The following is a 21967-nucleotide window of genomic DNA, read 5'->3' as shown; positions in this document are numbered from 1 at the left end:
TGTCTCATTGATTATTTGTATTGTTTTCTTTGTTTATATTTTGTTGATTTCAGCTCTCAATTTGATTATTTCTGAACATCTAGTTCTCTTAGGTGAGTTTGCTTCTTTTTGTTCTAAAGTTTTCAAATGTTCTGTTAATTCACTAGTTAGGGATTTCTCCAGCTTCTTTATGTAGGCATTTAGTGCTATGAACTTGCCTCTTAACACTGCTTTCATTGTGTCCCAGAAATTTGGGTATGTTGTGTGGTCATTTTCATTGAATTTTAGGAAGTCTTTAATTTCCCCCTTTATTTCTTCCTTTACCCATTGATGATTCAGGTGAGCATTGTTTAATTTCCATGTTTATGGGTTTTCTGGAATTGGTATTGCTGTTGACGTCTAGTTTTATTTTTTTTATTTTTTTAAAGATTTATTTATTTATTTATCTATCTATTTATTTATTTATTTATTATGTATGCAGTCTTGCTGGCCAGAAGAAGACACCAGATCTCATTACAGATGGCTATGAGCCACCATGTGATTCCTGGGAATTGCACTTAGGACCTCTGGAAGAGCAGTCAGTGCTCTTAACCACTGAACCATCTCTCCAGCCCCTGACTTCTACTTTTAAAACATGGTGATCTGATAAGGTACATTGGGTTATTCCAATATTTTTGTATTTGTTGAGGCTTGTTTTGTTACCAAGTATGTTGTCAATTTTTGAGAAGGTTCTATGAGGTGCTGAGAAGAAGGTATATTCTCTTCTGTTTGGATGGATGTTAAGACATACTATAGATGTCTGTTAAGTCCATTTGAGTCATAACATCTGTTAGTTCTCTTATTTTTCTGTTCATTTTTTGTCTGATTGACCTGTTCAGTGGTGAGAGGGGAGTGTTGAAGTCTCCCTCAACTAGTGTGTGTGGTTTAATATATGATTTAAGCTGTATAAGTGTTTCTTTGACATATGAGGGTGCCCTTGTATTTAGGGCATAGATGTTCAGTATTGAAATTTCCTCATGATGGATTTTTCCTGTGACTAATATGAAATGTTCATCTTTGTCTCTTTTGACTGATTTTAGCTTGAAGTCTATTTTGTTAGATATTAGGATAGCTACATCAGCTTGTTTCTTAGGTCCATTTGATTGATATATTTTTCCCAACCCTTTACTCTGAGACGATGTCTGACTTTGAGGTTGAGATGTGTTTCTTGTATGCAGAAGAGGGATGGATTCTGTTTTTGTATCCAATCTGTTAGCCTGTGCCTTTTTATGGGTGAGTTGAGTCCATTTACATTAAGGAATATTAAAGACCAGTGGTTACTATCTCCTGTTAATTTAGTTTTCTTCATTGGTGATGATAATTTGAGTGTTTTTTTCTTCTTCGGGATTTGCTGTAATGAGATCATCAATTGTCTGTGTTTTTGTTAGTGTGGCCATCTTTCTTGGGTTGGAGTTTTCCTTCTTGTATTTTGTGTAGGGCTGGGTTTGTGGCTAGGTATCTAAAATTTGTCATGGAATATCTTGTTTTGTTCTTCTATGGTAATTGACAGTTTTGCTGGATATAGTAGTCTGGGCTGGCATCCTTGGTCTCTTAATGTCTACATAATGCTTGACGATGCATGACCTTCTTTCTGGCTTTCATTGTCTCCTCTGAGAAGTCAAGTGTAATTCCGATAGGTCTACCTTTATATGTTACTTGGCCTATTTCCTTTGCAGCTCTTAATATTCTTTCTTTACTCTGTATGTTTAGTGTTTTGATTATTATATGGCAAAAGGACTTTTTTGGATCTAGTCTATTTGGTTTTCTTTAAGCTTCTTGTATCTTTATAGGCATATCTTTTTTAAGTAGGGAAAGTTTTCTTCTATGATTTTGCTAAATAAATTTTCTGTGCCTTTAAGTTGAACGTCTTCTCCTTCTTCTATACCTATTATTCTAAGATTTGGCCTTTTTATGGTGTCCCATATTTCATGGATATTTGGGTTAAGCTTTTGTTAGATTTAATGTTTTCTTTAACTTATGAGTCTATTTTCTCTATTTTATCTTCAGCACTTGAGATTCTCTCTTGCATTTCTTTTTTTTGGGGGGGTGCAATGAACATTATTGATGGCATTCAAGAGAGTAGGGCTCTCTAAGCCCCTCCTGCTATTCTGGGGGTCTGGAATGGAAACTGTGAGGGAGATGCTCAGTGTCAAGGGTTGAGTTAGGACAGGGACTGCTCAGAAGCTGAGGGCCTCTCTCTTGCTGTGTCCTTGCTGGGATGGGTGGTCCAGGGCAGGCTTCTTACTCCTTGGAGGCCATGTAGGGCATGAGGTCCACCACTCTGTTGCTGTAGCCAAATTCATTGTCGTACCAGGAAATGAGCTTTACAAAGTTGTCATTGAGAGCAATGCCAGCCCCAGCACTGAAGGTGACGAGTGGGAGTCACTGTTAAAGTCACAGGAGACAACCTGGTCCTCAGTGTATCCCAGAATGCCCTTTAGTGGGCCCTCGGATGCCTGTTTCACCTACTTCTTGATGTCGTCATACTTGGCAGCTTTCTCCAGGCAGCATGTCAGATCCACGACGGACACATTGGGAGTAGGAACACGGAAAGCCATGCCCGTGAGCTTCCCGTTCAACTCTGGGATGACTTTGCCCACAGCCTTGTCAGCGCCAGTGGATGCAGGGATAATGTTCTGGGCACCGCCACGGCCATCTCACCACAGCTTCCCAGAGGGGCCATCCACAGTCTTCTGGGTGGCCGTGATGGCATGGACTGTGGTCATGAGTCCTTCCACGATGCTATAGTTATCATGGATGACCTTGGCCAAGGGGGCTAAGCAGTTGATGGTACAGGGAGCATTGCTGACAATCTTGAGGGACTTGTCATACTTGTCATGGTTCACACCCATCACAAATATGGGGGCATTGGCAGAAGGGGCAGAGATGATGACCCTTTTGGCTCCACCCTTCAAGTGGGCCCCAGCTTTCTCCATGGTGGTGAAGACAGCGGTCGACTCCACAACATACTCTGCACCGGCATCACCCCATTTGATGTTGGCGGGATCTCGCTCCTGGAAGGTAGTGATGGCCTCCTCATTGATGATAAGCTTCCCATTCTCAGCCTTAACTGTACCTTTGAACTTGCCATGGGTGGAGTCATACTGGAACATGTAGACCATGTAGTTGAGGTTGATGAAAGGGTCATTGATGGCAACAACGTCCACTTTGCCAGAAGTGAAGGCAGCCCTGGTAACGAAGTGTCCAAATCTGTTCACTCTGACCTTAACCATCGTGTCTCTGGAACCAGGCTGGCACTGCACAAAAAGAAGCAGCTGTCTCTAGAACAGGGAGGAGCAGAGAGCTCTCTCTTGCATTTCTTGTATTTTGTTGTTTGTACATGCAGTTTTGGTTCCTGTTCTTTTCCTCATGATTTCTGTTTCTATAATTCTTTCAGCTTGTGTTTTCTTTATATTTTTCTATCTCAGTTTTCAAGTCCTGAATAGTTTCTGTTATATGTTTGAGTTCTTTTCCTTGGTCTTGTTTAAGTGATTTGCTGATATCTTCCAATTTTTTGTTTGTTTTTTCCTCCATTTCTTTAAGGGAATTTCTCATTTCATCTTTAAGAATTTCAAACATTCTTTTGAGGTTATTTTTTAGATCATTTTCTTCTGGTTCATCCATATTTGGCTGTTCAGGTCTTACTTTTGTAGGGTCTTTAGGTTTTACTGGTATTGTGTTGCTCTTTGTGGTGTAGCATGTAGTCTTACCTTTTCTACTCATCTTTTCCTCTAATAGGTGTGGTTGGGGCTGTCTGAGAGTCTGTTGAATAATCTTCTAGGTGCCAGTGAACCCAATTTAAGATGGTTTTCCTCATGGTGCAGTCAGAGTCACAGTTCTAGTTAACCCGTTGGTTATTTCTGTTCATGGAGGTAGTTCAGTGCTCCTGTGCTTTGGTCTGCTCCCTTGGAGTTTGCTGTCTCAGGCCTACTTTGGCCTAGGATTCTTGCATTGATCTGTTTCTGTAAATCTTGATCTGGATCTCCTCTTGCAGAAGTTCCTGGCATGGAGTTTGACCTGTTCTGGTGGAGATCTTTGGCTCTGGATCTGGTCACTGGGTCAATCCTGATCTGCTCGTGTCCCAGGACTGGGTTTGTTCCTGGCTTCTGCTCCTGGTTGAGCTTGTTCGCTTTGTGTCTTAGGTAACTCGTTCAGTCCCATTCCGGTTCCGGTGGAGGTCACAGACTCCGAGTCATGTCATTGACTCAATCCTGGTCTGTCAGTGTCCCAGGACTGGATTGGCTCCCAGGGCTGGATTTGCTCCTGGCTTCTGTTCCCAGTGGAGCTTGTATCCTTGTCAATTATATCTTAAATAAATGCTGATTGGTCAGTAGCCAGGCAGGAAGCATAAGCAGGACAACCAGGCAGGAAGTAGAGGTGGGGTGACGAGAACAGGAGAATGCTGGGAAGAAGAAAGCCCATTTCTCTGCAGTCTTGACCCAGCCACAGAAGAAGCAAGATGTGACTGCCTCACTGGATAATGTACCAAGCCATGTGGCTAACATAGACAAGAATAGCAGGCTAATATTAGTTATGAGTTAATAAGAAGCCTGAGCTAATGGGCCAATCAGTTTATAGTTAATGTAGACCTCTGTGTGATTTCTTTAGGACTTAATGACTGCAGGAACTGGGCAGGACAGAAATCCCTAGACAACATTTATATATTTTAGAGATCAGACCTTTGTCTGATGTGGGGGTTCTTGAAGATATTTTCCCATTCAGTAGGCTGTCTTTTTGTCTTATTAACTGTGTCCTTTGCTTTACAGAAGCTTCTCAGTTTCAGGAGGTCCCATTTATTTATTGTTTCTCTCAAGGGTCTGTGAGACTGGGGTTGTACTTAGGAAGTGGTCTCCTGTGCCCATGCATTAAAGACTACTTCCCACTTTCTCTTCTGTTAGGTTCAGTGTGGTAGGATTTATACTGAGGTCTTTAATCCATTTGGACTTGAGTTTTGTACATGGCAATAAATATGGATCTATTTTCATTCTTCTACATGTTGACACCCAGTTATGCCAGCACCATTTGTCAAAGGTGCTTTCTTTTTTCCATTGTATAATTTTAGCTTCTTTGTAAAAAAAAAATCAGGTATTTATAGGTATGTGGGTTAATATCCAGTCTTCAATTCAGTTCCATTAGTCAGCGTCTCTGTTTTTATGCAATGCCAGGCTGTTTTCAGTACTGTAGCTCTGTAATAGAGCTTGATGTCAAGGATGGTGATTCCTCTGGAAGTCCCTTTATTGTACAGGATTGTTTTGGCTATCCTGGGTTTTTTGTTTTTCCATATGAAGTTTATTATTCTTCTTTCAATGTCTGTGAAGAATTGTGTTGGGATTTTGATGGGGGTTGCACTGAATCAATAGATTGCTTTTGGTAGGATTTCTGTTTTTACTATGTTGATTCTTCCTATCCAAGAGCATGGGAGATCTTTCCATTTTCTGGTATCTTTCTTCAAAGACTTAAAGTTCTTGTCAAATAGGTCTTTTACTTCTTTGGTTAGTGTTACCCCAAGATATTTTATGTTATTTGTGGCTATTGTGAAAGGTGATTTTTCTCTGATTTCCTTCTCAGCTTCTTTATCATTTGTGTCTAGGAGGGATATTGGGTTTTTTTTTAGTTGATCTTGTATCCTGTCACATCACTGAAGGTATTTATCAGCCATATGAGTTCTCTGGTAGAGTTTTTGAAGTCACTTATGTACACTATCATATCATCTGCAAATAAAAAAAATTTGACTTCTTCCTTTCCAATTTGAACCTCCTTGCCCTCCTTTTGTTGTCTTATTGCTATTGCTAAAACCTGAAGAACTATGTTGAAGCAATATGAAGAGAGTGGACAGCCCTGTCTTGTCCCTGATTTTAGAGGAATCACTTTGAGTTTCTCTCCATTTAATTTGATGTTAGCTGTGGGCTTGCTATATATTTCTGTTATTATGTTTAGATATGTTCCTTGTGTCTCTGATCTCTCCAAGACCTTTATTATGAAGGGATGTTAGATTTTGTCAAATACTTTTTCAGCATCTAATCAAGTGATTATATGGTTTTTTTTTTCTTTCAGTTTATCTATATGATGTATTATATTGATAGATTTTCATATGTTGAACCAACCCTGCATCTCTAGGTTGAAGCCAACTTGATCATAGTACATGGTTTTTTTTATGTATTCTTGGATTCAGTTTGCCAGTATTTTATTGAGTGTTTTTGCATCCATGTTCATAAATGAGATTGGTCTAGAATTCTCTTTCTTGGTTGAGTCTTTGTGTGGTTTTGGTATCAGGGTAACTGTAGCCTCATTAAAAAAAAGTTTGGCGCTCCCCCTTCCTCATCCTCCCGTCTTTGGGGCCACAAAATCCCACAGCTCAGCCTGTTTGGGCTCTGGGGACCTGGAATTGAGTGCACCCAGGCCGGTGGGAGGTCCCCTCCTTCATTTGACTGCCCGGAGCAAGGTAGGCCTTTGTCTGAGAGCTGCTTGGCCTGCAAGGGGACCTGACAGTCTGCAGGAGGATCTATCGTTCTTTGGGGTGAGTGAGGAGTGAGTGCCCGAACCGCGGCAGCTGCCCGGAGAGGGACCACCGACTCTCCACAACTCCCCCTGCCACCAGCACACTTCCTGCTCTTCCTGCAGGGGTTATTCTCCCCGGATACTGCCTCTCTCTCCCTGTCCCTTCCCAGCTTGCACCCAGAATCCTCCCCCCTCCCCCTTCCTCATCCTCCTGTCTTTGGGGCCACAAAATCCCACAGCTCAGCCTGTTTGGGCTCTGGGGACCTGGAATTGAGTGCACCCAGGCCGGTGGGAGGTCCCCTCCTTCATTTGACTGCCCGGAGCAAGGTAGGCCTTTGTCTGAGAGCTGCTTGGCCTGCAAGGGGACCTGACAGTCTGCAGGAGGATCCATCGTTCTTTGGGGTGAGTGAGGAGTGAGTGCCTGAACCGCGGCAGCTGCCCGGAGAGGGACCACCGACTCTCCACAACTCCCCCTGCCACCAGCACACTTCCTGCTCTTCCTGCAGGGGTTATTCTCCCCGGATACTGCCTCTCTCTTCCTGTCCCTTCCCAGCTTGCACCCAGAATCCTCCCCCCCATCCCCCTGCCTCATCCTCCCGTCTTTGGGGCCGCAAAATCCCACAGCTCAGCCTGTTTGGGCTCTGGGGACCTGGAATTGAGTGCACCCAGGCCGGTGGGAGGTCCCCTCCTTCATTTGACTGCCCGGAGCAAGGTAGGCCTTTGTCTGAGAGCTGCTTGGCCTGCAAGGGGACCTGACAGTCTGCAGGAGGATCCATCGTTCTTTGGGGAAGAGATGGGCAGGCGCCAATGCAGGAGCTCCTCCAACAACATGAAAGGCAACATGACATCACCACAAGCCAGACATCCCGAAACAACAAGAATTGAACACCCTACCCCAGAAGATATAGAAGAAACCGACATTAAACAGTACTTTATGAAAATAATAGAGGACCTTAAACAGGAGGTAAAAAACTGCCATAAAGAAATGGAGATGACAAACAAAAAGGTAGACGAAATAAATAAATCTCTCAAAGATACCCAAGAACAACAAGAAAAACAAGAAAAAGCAATCAAACAGGTAAGGGAAACAGTACAAGACCTGATAAATGAAATGGAGGTATTGAAGAAAACACAATCTGAGGGACGACTGGAAATGGAAACTCTGAGTAAACGAACAGAAACTTCAGAGACAAGTATTTCCAACCGAATACAAGAGATGGAAGAAAGAATCTCGGACTCTGAAGATACTATAGAGGAAATAAACTCACAGATTAAAGAACTAAACAAATCTAACAAATTCTTAACACAAAACATTCAGGAAATCTGGGACACCATGAAAAGACCAAACCTAAGAATAATTGGGGTAGAAGAAGGAGAAGAATTAGAACTCAAAGGCCCAGAAAACATATTCAACAAAATTATAGAAGAAAACTTCCCCAACCTAAAGAAGGATGTTCCTATGAAGGTACAAGAAGCCTACACAACACCAAATAGACTGGATCAAAAGAAAGCATCCCCACGCCATATAATAATCAAAACACAAAACATACAGAATAAAGAACAGATATTAAGAGCTGCAAAGGAAAAAGGTCAAGTAACATATAAAGGGAAACCTATCAGAATTACACCTGATTTCTCAATGGAAACCATGAAAGCCAGAAGAGCTTGGATAGATGTGCTACAGACACTTAGGGAACATGGATGCAAGCCTAGACTATTATACCCAGCAAAGCTTGCATTCACCATTGATGGAGAAAACAAGATATTCCAGGACAAAAACAGATTTAAACAATACGCAGCCACAAATCCAGCCTTGCAGAAAGTAATAGAAGGAAAATCACAAACCAAGGAGTCCAACAACGCCCACAATGACTCAGGCTTCTAGTGACCCTTCACCAGCACAACTAGAAGAAGGGAAACACACAAACTCTACTACTAAAAATGACTGAAGTTAACAACCACTGGTCATTAATATCACTTAATATCAATGGACTCAATTCACCTATAAAAAGGCACAGGCTAAGAGACTGGATACGAAAACAGAATCCAACATTTTGCTGTTTACAAGAAACACACCTCAACCACAAAGACAGGCACCTACTCAGAGTAAAGGGTTGGGAAAAGGTTTATCAAGCAAATGGCCCTAAGAAACAAGCGGGTGTGGCCATACTAATTTCCAACAAAGTTGACTTCAAACTAAAATCAATCAGAAGAGATGGAAAGGGACACTTTATACTCATAACAGGAAAAATCCTTCAGAATGAAGTCTCAATCCTGAATATCTATGCCCCTAATATAAAAGCTCCCACTTATGTAAAAGAAACACTTCTAGAACTCAAGGCAGCCATCAAACCACACACACTAATAGTTGGAGACTTCAACACTCCTCTCTCACCAATGGACAGGTCAACCAGACAGAAACCTAACAGAGAATTGAAAGACTTAATGGAGGTAATGAACCAAATGGACTTAACAGACATCTATAGAACATTCCACCCAAATAGGAAAGAATATACCTTCTTCTCTGCACCTCATGGAACCTTTTCGAAAATTGACCATATACTTGGTAACAAAGCAAACTTCCACAGTTACAAAAAAATATTAGTAACCACCTGTGTCTTATCGGATCACCATGGATTAAAATTAGAATTCAACAACAATGCTACCCCCAGAAGGCCCACAAACTCATGGAAACTGAACAGTCAACTACTGACCCACACCTGGGTCAAGGAAGAAATAAAGAAAGAAATTAAAGTCTTTCTTGAATTTAATGAAAACAAAGACACAACATACTCAAACCTATGGGACACAATGAAAGCAGTGCTAAGAGGAAAGTTCATAGCACTAAGTGCCCACTTAAAGAAAACGGAGAAAGCACTCATTGGTGACTTAACAGCACACCTGAAAGCTCTGGAAAAAAAAGAAGCAGACTCACCTAGGAGAAGTAGAAGACTGGAAATAATCAAACTGAGGGCAGAAATCAACAAAATAGAAACACAGAAAACAATCCAAAGAATCAATGAAACAAGAAGCTGGTTCTTGGAGAAAATCAACAAGATTGACAAACCCTTAGCCAAACTAATCAAACGGCAGAGGGAGAACACGCAAATTAACAAGATCAGAAATGAAAAGGGGGACATAACCACAGACACAGAGGAAATTCAGAAAATCATTAGATCTTACTACAAAAGCCTGTATGCCACAAAATTGGAAAATGTAAAAGAAATGGACAGTTTTTTAGATAAATACCATATACCAAAGTTAAACCAGGACCAGGTAAATGCTCTAAATCGTCCTGTTAGTCGCGAAGAATTAGAAACTGTTATCAGAAACCTCCCTACCAAAAAGAGCCCAGGACCAGATGGTTTCAATGCGGAATTCTACCAGAACTTCCAAGAAGACCTAATACCTATACTCCATAAGGTATTTCATAATATAGAAACACAAGAGTCACTGCCAAATTCCTTCTATGAAGCTACAGTTACCCTGATACCTAAACCACACAAAGACTCAACCAAGAAAGAGAATTACAGGCCAATCTCACTCATGAACATTGACGCAAAAATTCTCAATAAAATACTGGCAAACCGAATCCAAGAACACATTAGAAAAATTATCCATTACGATCAAGTAGGCTTCATCCCAGAGATGCAGGGCTGGTTCAACATACGAAAATCTATTAATGTAATCCATCATATAAACAAACTGAAGGAAAAAAACCATATGGTCATCTCATTAGATGCTGAAAAAGCATTTGACAAAATTCAGCACCCTTTTATGATAAAGGTCTTGGAGAGATTAGGGATACAAGGGTCATTCCTAAATATAATAAAAGCTATTTACAGCAAGCCGACAGCTAACATCAAATTAAACGGAGAGAAACTCAAGGCTATCCCACTAAATTCAGGAACACGACAAGGCTGTCCACTCTCTCCTTATCTCTTCAATATAGTGCTTGAAGTTCTAGCAATAGCAATAAGACAACATAAGGGAATCAAGGGGATTCAATTTGGAAAGGAAGAAGTTAAACTTTCATTATTTGCAGATGATATGATAGTATACATAAGCGACCCCAAAAACTCCACCAAAGAACTCTTACAGCTGATAAACTCCTTCAGTAACGTGGCAGGATACAAGATCAACTCCAAAAAATCAGTCGCCCTCCTATACACAAAGGATAAGGAAGCAGAGAGGGAAATCAGAGAAGTATCACCTTTCACAATAGCCACAAATAGCATAAGATATCTGGGAGTATAGCTAACCAAGGAAGTGAAGGATTTATTTGACAAGAACTTTAAGTCTTTGAAGGAAGAAATTGAAGAGGATACCAGAAAATGGAAGGATCTCCCCTGCTCGTGGATTGGGAGGATCAACATAGTAAAAATGGCAATTCTACCAAAAGCAATCTATAGATTCAATGCAATCCCAATCAAGGTCCCATTAAAATTCTTCACAGAGATTGAGAGGACAATAATCAACTTTATATGGAAAAACAAGAAACCCAGGATAGCCAAAAAAATCTTATACAATAAAGGTACTTCTGGAGGCATTACCATCCCTGACTTCAAACTCTATTACAAAGCTACAGTATTGAAAACGGCTTGGTATTGGCATAATAACAGAGAAGTTGACCAATGGAATCGTATAGAAGACCCGGATCTTAAACCACAAACCTATGAACACCTGATTTTTGATAAAGGAGCCAAAAGTACACAATGGAAGAAAGAGGGCATCTTCAACAAATGGTGCTGGCATAACTGGATGTCAACCTGTAGAAGAATGAAAGTAGATCCATATCTATCACCATGCACAAAACTCAAGTCCAAATGGATTAAAGACCTCAATATTAATCTGAACACATTGAGCTTGATAGAGGAGAAAGTGGGAAGTACTCTACAACAAATGGGCACAGGGAACCGTTTCCTATGCATAACCCCAGCTGCACAGACTTTAAGGGCAACATTGAATAAATGGGACCTCCTGAAGTTGAGCAGCTTCTGTAAAGCAAAGGACATTGTCACTAAGACACAAAGGCAGCCTACTGACTGGGAAAAGATCTTCACTAACCCTGCAACTGACAAAGGTCTGATCTCTAAAATATATAAGGAACTCAAGAGACTAGACGGTAAAATGCCAATTAACCCAATTAAAAAATGGGGCGCTGAACTGAACAGAGAATTCTCAACAGAAGAAGTTCGAATGGCCAAAAGACACTTAAGGTCATGCTCAACCTCCCTAGCTATCAGGGAAATGCAAATCAAAACAACTTTGAGATATCATCTTACACCTGTCAGATTGGCTAAAATCCAAAACACCAATAATAACCTTTGCTGGAGAGGTGGTGGGGTAAGGGGCACACTCATCCATTGCTGGTGGAAATGCAAACTTGTGCAACCACTTTGGAAAGCAGTGTGGCGGTTTCTCAGGAAATTCGGGATCAACCTACCCCAGGACCCAGCAATTCCACTATTGGGAATCTACCCAAGAGATGCCCAATCATACAACAAAAGCATATGCTCATCTATGTTCATAGCAGCATTATTTGTAATAGCCAGATCCTGGAGACAGCCTAGATGCCCTTCAGTGGAAGAATGGATGAAGAAACTGTGGAATATATACATGCTAGAATACTACTCAGCGGTAAAAAACAATGACATCTTGAATTTTGCAGGCAAATGGATGGAAATAGAAAACACTATTCTGAGTGAGGTAACCCAGACCCATAAAGATGAACATGGGATGTACTCACTCATATTCGGTTTCTAGCCATGATTAAAGGACATCGAGCCTATAAGTTTGGGATCCTTGAGAAGATAATAAGAAGGTGAACTCCCAAAAAAGATATAGTAATCCTCCTGGATATTGGAAGTAGACACGATCGCCAGGCAAAATTGGGAACTTGAGGGTTGGGCAAGACTGGGCCAAGGGAAGATGGGGAGAGAAAAGTGTGAAGGGGAGAGCGGGGGGAGCTCGGAGGAATGGGGTGCTTGGGATATAGGAAGGGTGGATATGAGAGCAGGGAAGCATATATCTTAATTTAAGGAGCTACCTGAGGGTTGTCAAGAGACTTGACCCTAGAGGGGTTCCCAGGTTTCCAGGGAGACGCCCCCAGTTAGTTCCTTGGGCAGCTGAGGAGAGGGAGCCTGAAAATGCCAGTTCCTATAGCCATACTGATGAATTTCTTGCATATCACCATAGAATCTCCACCTGACGATAGATGAAGAAAATGACAGAGCCCCACCTTGGAGCACCGGACTGAGCTCCCAAGGTCCTGATGAGGAGCAGAAGGAGAGAGAACATGAGAAAGAAAGTCAGGACCGTGAGGGAACCTCCAGCTGGCGACAGATGGGGAAGGTGACTGAGCCCCACATTGGAGCACTGGACTGAGCTCCCAAGGTCCCGATGAGGAGCAGAAGGAGCGAGAACATGAGGGAGAAAGTCAGGAACGAGAGGCTTGCGTTCACTCATGGAAACGGTGGGACAGAACTAATGGGAGATCACCAACTCCAGTTGGAATGGGACTGATGGATCATGCGACCAAACCCGTCTCTCTGAGTGTGGCCAACAGCGGGGGCTGACTGAGAAGCAAAGGACAATGGCTCTGGGCTCTGATTGTTCTTCATGGACGGGCTCTGTGGGAGCCTTCTCAGCTTGGTCGATCACCTTCCTGGACCTGGGGGGAGTTGGGAGGACCTTGGTCTTAGCATAGAGTGGGGAACCCTGATGGCTCCTTGGCCTTGAGAGGGAGGGAGGGGAGGTATGGGTGGAGGGGAGGGGAGGGAAGGGGGAGAAGGAGGGGAGAGAAGGGGGAGAAGGAGGGGAGGGAGGGGGGAGGAGGAGGGAAGGAGATGGAAATTTTTAAATATAAAAAAATAAACCATGAGAAAAAAAAAATCATCAAAACCCCGTAGCAGAGAAATCTGTACCTTTCGATATTTCAGAGAATACATTCATTGAGTCACAAGACATCACCACTGTAACTGCAGCTTAGTGTCAGGAAACCTAGTTGTCCACATCCCTAGTGTATTTCATCGTCCACTAGCCTTGAAAGGTACACATCAAAACAAAGACCTCTCGAGCGCAGAGTTTAAAGTAGAACATATCATTTATAAATAAAGATTTATGTACCATATAATTGTCTTTATGAAATAAAATAACAAAAATTGCTTCTTATTGCAGAATATTAAACAATAGAATACTTTTAATAGGTATTATATTGAAGTTACTTTTAACTGTTTAGTATCAAGCCAATTTCTGTTTATATTTAGTTTAAATTTAAAGCACTTGAGTTGACCTTGAGATAAAACTGTGAAACCTACCCTAATAAAGCATTCCTTCTTCCATTGTGATATGAAACAAAAAAAATAAATAAATAAAAAAAAAGTTTGGCAATATTCCTTCTGTTTCTATTATGTAGAACACTTTGAGGAGTATAGGTATGAGCTCTTCTTGGAAATTCTGATAGAATTCTGCACTAAAACCATCTGGACCTGGGCATTGTTTTGGTTGGGAGGTTTTTATGACAGCATCTATTTTCTCACAGCTTATAGGTTTATGTAAATTGCTCACCTGGTCTTTATTTAATTTTGTATATGGTATATATCTAAAAACTTGTCCATTTCTTTTACATTTTCCAATTTTGTAGAGTACAGCTTTTTGTAGTATGACCTAATGATTCTCTGTATTTCCTCAGTGTCTGTTGTTATGTCCCCCTCTTCATTTCTGATTTTGTTAATTTGGATGTTCTCTCTCTGCCTTTTAATTAGTTTGGATAGGGGTTTGTCTATCTTGTTGATTTTCTCAAAGAACCAGCTCTTTACTTCATTGATTCTTTGGATTGTTTTCTGTGTTTCTATTTTGTTGATTTCAGCACTCAGTTTGATTATTTCCAGTCTTCTACTCCTCCTGGGTGAGTCTGCTTCTTTTTTTTTTTTTTAGAGCTTTCAGGTGTGCTGTTAAGTCTCTAATGAGAGCTTTCTCCGTTTTCTTTATGTGGGCACTTAGTGCTATGAACTTTCCTCTTAGTACTGCTTTCATAGTGTCCCATAGTTTTGGCTATGTTTTGCCTTCATCTTCATTGAATTCAAGGAATACTTTAATTCCTTTCTTTATTTCTTCCTTAACCCAGGGGTGGTTCACTAGTTGGCTATTCAATTTCCATGAGTTTGTAGGCTTTCTGAGAGTAGTTTTGTTGTTAAATTCTAACTTTAATCCATGGTGATCCAATAAGACACCAGGGGTTACTCCAATTTTTTTATATCTGTGGAGATTTGCTTTGTTACCGAGTATGTGATCATTTTTAGAGAGGGTTTTGAGGTGCTCAGAAGAAGGTATATTCTTCTGTGTTTGGTTCTAATGTTCTAATGATGTTTGTTAAGTTCATTTGATTCATGACATCTGTTAGTTCTCTTATTTCTCTGTTAAGGTTCTGTCTGGTTGGTTGACCTGTCTATTGGTGAGAGTGGCGTGTTGAAGCCTCCTGCTATTAGTGTGTGGGGTTTGATGTGCGAATTAAGTTTTAGTAATGTTTCTTTTACATATGTGGGTGCTCTTGTATTAGGGACATAGATGTTCAGGACTAAGACTACATCTTGATGAATTCTTCCTGAGTAAAATGAATTCTTGATGAGTAAAAAGTGTCCTCCATCTCTTCTGAATGATTTTAGTTTGAAACAAATTTTATTAGATATTATGATAGCTACACCATAGCTATCATAATATTGTTTCTTAGGTTTATTTTATTGGAAAACCTTTTCCCAAGCCTTTACTGAGATAGTGTCTGTCTTTGAGGTTGAGATGTGTTCCTTATAAACAGTGGAAGGCTGGATCCTGTTTTTGTATTCTTTGTGTCTTTTTATAGGTGAATTGATATTAAGTGATATTAATGACCAGTGGTTGCTAATTTTGGATATTTTTCAGTAATAACATTTGTGTGTTTCCCTTCTTTGGGTTATGCTCTTGGGCGGGGGGGTATCAGAAGCCTGTATTTTTGTGGGTGCAGTTAGCTTCCTTGGGTTGGGGTTTTCCTTCTAGTACTTTCTATAAGGCTGGGTTTGTGGTTATGTATTGTTTAAATCTGTATTTGTCACGGAATATCTCATTTTCTCCAATGATGGTGAATGAAAGCTTTGCTGGGTAAAGTAATCTGGGCTTGCATCTGTGGTCTCTTAATGTCTGTAGCACATCTATCCAGGACCTTCTGGCCTTCATGGTTTCCATTGAGAAGTCGGGTATAATTCTGATAGGTTTAACTTTATATGTTACTTGACCTTTTTCCTTTGCAGCTCTTAATATTCTGTCTTTATTCTGTATGTTTTGTGTGGTTTTTTTTTTTTTTTTTTTGGTTTTTCGAGACAGGGTTTCCCTGTAATGTTTTGTGTTTTGATTATTATATGGTGAGGGGATTTTCTTTTTATCCAGTCTATTTGGTATTCTGTAAGCTTCCTGTACCTGCATAGGGATATCCTTTTTTAGGTTGGGAAAGTTTTCTTCTACAATTTTTTTAATATATTTTCTGTGCCTTTGAGCTGGAGTTTTTCTCCCTTTTTGTCCCTATTATTCTTAGGTTTGGTCTTTTCATGGTGTCTCAGATTTCCTGGATGTTTTGTGTTAAGAATTTGTTGGATTTAACATTTTCTTTGACAAATGAGTCTATTTCCTCTATAGTATCTTCAGCAACTGAGATTCTTTCTTCTATCTCTTGTATTCTGTTGGTTATTCTTGTCTTTGTAGTTCCTGTTCATTTACCCTGATTTTCCATATCCAGAATTCCTTCTGTTTGTGTTTTCTTTATTACCTCTATTTTGGTCTCCAAGTCTTGAACTGTTTCCTTTACCTGTTTGATTTTTTTCTTGGTTTTCTTGGGTTTCTTTGAGGGATTTATTAATTTCTTCCAATTTTTTGTTTGTCTTCTCCTCCATTTCTTTAAGGGAGTTTTTCATTTCCTCTTTAAAGGTCTCCATCATTTTTATAAAGTTATGTTTAAATTCGTTTTCTTCTGCTTCTTCTGAGTTAGGATGATCAAGTCTTCCTGTTGTGTGACCACTGGGTTCTGGTGTTACCATGTTGCTTTTTAGGTTGTTGTAGAAATTCTTGCATTGGCATCTATCTATCTCTTTCTTCAGATAAGGCCTGCAGTGTCTTTGGGTCTTGGTCCAATCCTTGCAGTGGCTGTTTGAGTGTCTGGGAGTTTTTATTGGTCTGCTCTGTACTGTCAATGTCTGTCTCAGAAAGCCTCTGAGGTCTCTATAAGCCTGCTCTCTTGGTCTTCTCGCTGTTTGCTCTCTTTGTGTTCTTAATCCCCTCAGTGTTGTAGCAAGCTCTTGGTCCCCTCAGTATTATAGCAAGCTCTCAGTTCTTAGGCAGGGTGTGGCTAGTAGCTTGTGGGGTCCAGTGGATGGGTTTGGGTTTGGGGGGAGCCTAGGCAAAGGAAACTCCTTGCTGGCCATCTAGAATAGCCAAGGGAGTTGGGGGAAGGGCCCCGGGTTTTGTCCCACTGGGGAGGACCTAGAGAGTGGACTGCCCTGCCATGTGGCTGTTCATGCACCTCTTAAGTCCCTTCAGTATTGGAGCAAGCTGTGTTTCAGAATTTCACTGAGGTTTCAGGAGCAGTTGGAAGCTTTGAATCCCTTGGAACTAAGAATAAGCCTCCATGTGTGATTTATTTGGGAACTGGGTGGTGGGCCTCACAAAAGGGTCAAAAAGTAAAACATACATAATATTTTGATGTTCCATAATGGGGCTCAGAAAAATCAATCTAGAGTCTGAGAAAGCTGGAAAAAAAATAAAATAAAAAAGCTCCTTTAAGAGTTTCTGCCTGCTAGCGAGCCCTTGAGCAGTCAGTATGTGAAGTAGGAACAAAAAATAAAGTAAAAATGCCTGCCACAGCACAAGCATTGGCATTCCAGAGCTCTAGGAAGTTTGAATAATGCAGTTCCTGGTCACATGCCTCCTGGATGCAAGCTTTGGGCTTGGCTTTCATGACCTGACCCAAGAGTGGGCAGAGCTAGCTGCTAGAGTATGTGGAGGATTCAGGTGTAATTTGAGTCTAAAGTTTGTTCATGCAGTCAAAAAAAGGCTAAAAGATAAGCAGAAAAAAAGGGTCCTGATAGAAAAAAAACTATAAACAGCTTCCAATGTGTTTTACAATGTGTGTAGGCTTTAAAAAGAAAGAAAATGGGTATAGGCAGTCATAGAAAGAAAGAAATAGATTTTTTTAAAAGTAAAGTCTTTAAAGAGACAGTAAAAGTAATATAAAATAAAAAGCCACATAAAGATGGGAAATACACAGGAAGTTTGGATCCTGTATGCTATCGTAGTGATTTTAAGTTTTTTGATTGCTGGGAAGCAATGGTCAGCTGCTAAGAAACTTGAAACTGAAAGAGGGACTGTTGAAATAAACCAGCCTATATATTTTAAGAATGCCTTAACTTTAAAAAACTCAAAAATGTATATGCCAAGTAGAAATCAAAAATGTTTTGGAGAAGAGGTCTTGCTTCTCTTTCCATAGGAAACAAGGCTGTGAACTCATCCCAGGTTGGTTTGGATCTGGTCTGATCAGAGGAGACCTCCTGAAATACAGTGTGTGTAGGGTTATCTATCAATAAAGGTTATAACTGCCCTTCCCAACTTGGCCATTATCTCAAATTTTCTCTCTGGAACCCTAAAAATGCTTCACCACATTGAAATGTTTGAATAATTAATATTAATTAGCATTTAATATTTTAACAGTTATTACTGTTAAAAATCTTTCTTCTTTAATGAAACATTAAATACTTCATTGAATTTTGACATCTTGGTTTAGGAGTGAAAGACCAGTGGGTAAGTATTGAGAAACAAAATAAATTTGATCTTGTTTTAATAACTACTTGGTGAATCTGGTTCTAATCAGTTTATTTCTATATACTTGATTTAATGGCAACATAACAGAAAAAAATATATACCCCACTGAAGTAAATAAAAAATGAAACAGATGGCAGTTAGGTGCAGTAATTCACACCTGTGATTCTAGCACTGGGGAAGCTAAGGCAGAAGGATTTCTGTGACTTGGATCCTGCCTACGTAGTCAATTCCATACCTGTCTCAAAACAAACAAAAAACCCTGTGCTCCCCAGCTTTCCTTATATACTTATGACAAATCTGTCAAAAATCTACTGGCATTCTGAATTCAGAAGAGTTAAAAATTAATCTCCTTTTCATATGTAAACAGGCAGATACAGAGATTCTAATATTGCATGTATCTCTCAGGCAAGAAAGTTGTATAATAATAGAAATATTTCTAAATATTCTTATAGAAACTTTTAAATTTCTTGCTTTGACATAAAACATTCCATTAAATATCCATTCAACTGATAATATGCCATGCCCATGCTGATTGGTTCTAAGTGACAATTTGACAATCTGTATCTTCACCTGAGAAGAGAGGCCTCAGTTGAGGAAATAACTCCCTCAGGTTGGTCTGTACACATGTGTAAGGAGGAGAAATTGTCTTACTAATTGATGTAGGAAGACCCAACCCATTGTCGGCAGCACCATTCTCTAGGCAAGGAGTCCTAAACAATGTAGAAAGGAGACATGGGATGAGAGAAATCAAAGAAACATTTATTCTTTCTTTGCTTGTAACTATGATGTGATACTTTAAGTTCCTGCCTTGACTTCTCCACAGTAACAGATTATAACAGGGAATTATAAGCCAAACAAGTCATTCCTACCTAAATTGCTTTGTTCATGGTATTTCATCACAGCAAAAGGATAAAAATTAGGGACAATGTCTTATGAGTACTTCATTACATATGGTCTTTAGTCACAAAGATGGCAGAGATCATTAAACATTGTATTTAGTATCATGTATTTCAAATCATAGGCAAGTAGAGAAACAGAGGACCCAATTATCACCCTATTTTAATTTGACCCCACAGTACCAGCATGCACTTAGGGTCCTAGGTAGTTAAGTGTTTATTGTAGTTCCAAGGCAAGACACATGCAGAAAGCATTCCATAGGTAATGACTCAATGAATGAATAAGTGATTAACTTAATTATTTGTTCTTCCCACACACTGTGATCTGAAGAAACTATCCCAAATATTTAATGTAAATATTGCACATAGTAGATACTAAATATGTTGGGCAAGAAGGAAAGAAGAAAGGGAAAAACCAGGCAAAAAGGAGAAACAGAGAGTTGAGTATGCTCTTATCTTGAGTCTAAATTGAAAGGAATGCCTGGTGAGCTTGGCCATCTCCACTTTGACCTTATTTTAAGCCTTTGTTTTCTTATTTATTTACTTACTTAAATAACTAATCCTTAAAAAGAGTCCTATGATAGTCATTGTGTCTGTATGTGAGAATGTTTTCCCAAGGGACAGGAGAAATAGTGAATTCTATTTCCATGGAGTCTTGAAGCTACTCCTAATTGTTTGTGAGCTGGAAAATACTTTCTTTAACTATCTTTTTTATTTAATTTTTTTATTAAATTATATAATTTTACAAATTTTCACCTCCTCCCCTCCTCCCATTTCCCTTCCCCTCCCCCATTCCCCCTCCCCTCCCTCTCCAGTCCAAGGAGCAGTCAGGGTTCCCTGCCCTGTGGGCAGTCCAAGTTCCTCCCCCATCCATCCAGGTCTAGGAAGGTGAGGATCCAAACAGACTAGGTTCCCACAAAGCCAGTACATACAGTAGAATCAAAACCCAGTGCCATTGTCCTTGGCTTCTCAGTCAGCCCTCATTGTCCACCAAGTTCAAAGAGTCCGGTTTGATCACACACTCCATCAGTCCCAGTCCAGTTGGCCTTGGTGAGCTCCCATTAGATCAGTCCCATTGTCTCGGTGAATGGATGCACCCCTCATGGCCCTGACTTCCTTGCTCATGTTCTCCCTCCTTTTGCTCCTCATTTGGACCTTGGGAGCTCAGTCCAGTGCTCCAACGTGGGTCTCTGTCTCTATCTCCATCCAACGTCAGATGAAGGTACTATGGTGATATGCAAGATAATCATCAGTGTGGCTATAGTAAAGGGCCAGTTCAGGCCCCCTCTCCTCAGCTGCTCAAAGAGCAAGCTGGGGACATCTCCTTGGACACCTGGGAACCCCTCTAGAGTCCAATCTCTTGCCTACCTTCAAATGGCTCCCTTAATTAAGATATAAACTTCCCTGATTCCATATCCACTCTTCCTCCATCCCAACTGTCCCATTCCCCCAAGCTCTCCCCATCCTCCCCTTCTCACTTCTCTCTCCCCATTTCCCCTTACTCCCATCCTGCCCCCACCCCCCAAGCTCTCAATTTTTGCCTGGCAATTTTGTCTACTTCCAATATCCAGGAGGATAACTACATGTTTTTCTTTGGGTTCACCTTCCTATCTAGCTTCTTTAGGATCATGTAATATAGGCTCAATTCTATGGCTAGAATCCACTAATGAGTGAGTACATACCATATTCATCTTTTTGAGTCTGGGTTACCTCACTCAGGATGGTGTTTCCTATTTCCATCCATTTGCATGCAAAATTCAAGATGTCATTGTTTTTTATCACTGAGTAGTACTCTAATGCATATATATTCCACACTTTCTTTATCCATTCTTCCATTGAGGAGCATCTAGGTTGTTTCCAGGATCTGGCTATTACAAATAATGCTGCTATGAACATAGTTGAACAAATGCTTTTGTAGTATGATAGGACCCCCAAACCTCTACCAAAGAACTCCTACAGCTGATAAATAACTTCACTGAAGTGGCAGGTTACAAGATCAACTCAAAAAAAAAAAAAAATCAATAGCACTCCTATACACAAAGGACAGAAAAGCAGAGAGGGAATTCAGAGAAACTTCACCTTTTACGATAGCCACAAATAGCATAAAATATCTTGGGGTAACTGTAACCAAAAAAGTGAAAGACCTATTTGACAAAAACTTTAAGGCTTTGAAGAAAGAAATTGAAGAGGACACCAGAAAATGGAAAGACCTCCCATGCTCTTGGATGGGTAGGGTCAACATAGTAAAAATGGCAATTCTACCAAAGGTAATCTATAAATTCAATGCAATCCCCATTAAAATCCCAACAAAATTCTTTACAGACCTTGAGAGAACAATAATCAACTTTATATGGAAAAACAAAAAACCCAGAATAGCCAAAACAATCCTATACAATAAAGGAACTTCTGGAGGCATTACCATCCCTGACCTTTAACTATCTTTTAAAAATATAAAGATGTAGCAGAGATTTGTGCTTGGTGTATGCACCTCTTACCTCGACCCTGAAGCCTTGTGGTGGGACAGGGGTGGCATAAAAGAGCACTTCAGTTTCTCAGAAGTGAAAGGGAATGATGCTTCAAGTATTCAGTGCGGCATCCCTAAGTGGGAAACATGCATTGTACTTCATGCCAGGTTGTTTAATCAGTGGTTTTCACACAGTTACAAGGTTACCTGCAGGGAGACTTCAGTAATAATTTAAGAAACCATCCCGCCC

At 40.4% G+C, this 21967-nt stretch overlaps 1 pseudogene; it reads right to left on the bottom strand.

The window, feature by feature from the left end:
• Positions 1 to 2259: 2259 nt before the first annotated feature.
• On the bottom strand, positions 2260 to 3200 carry LOC119814771 (annotated as a pseudogene).
• Positions 3201 to 21967: the final 18767 nt, after the last annotated feature.

This window comes from Arvicola amphibius, chromosome 5, assembly GCF_903992535.2.
Source record: "Arvicola amphibius chromosome 5, mArvAmp1.2, whole genome shotgun sequence".
Lineage (NCBI taxonomy): Eukaryota > Metazoa > Chordata > Mammalia > Rodentia > Cricetidae > Arvicola > Arvicola amphibius.
Note: the sequence above shows the minus strand (reverse complement) of the source record. Positions and strands in the feature narration are given on the sequence as shown.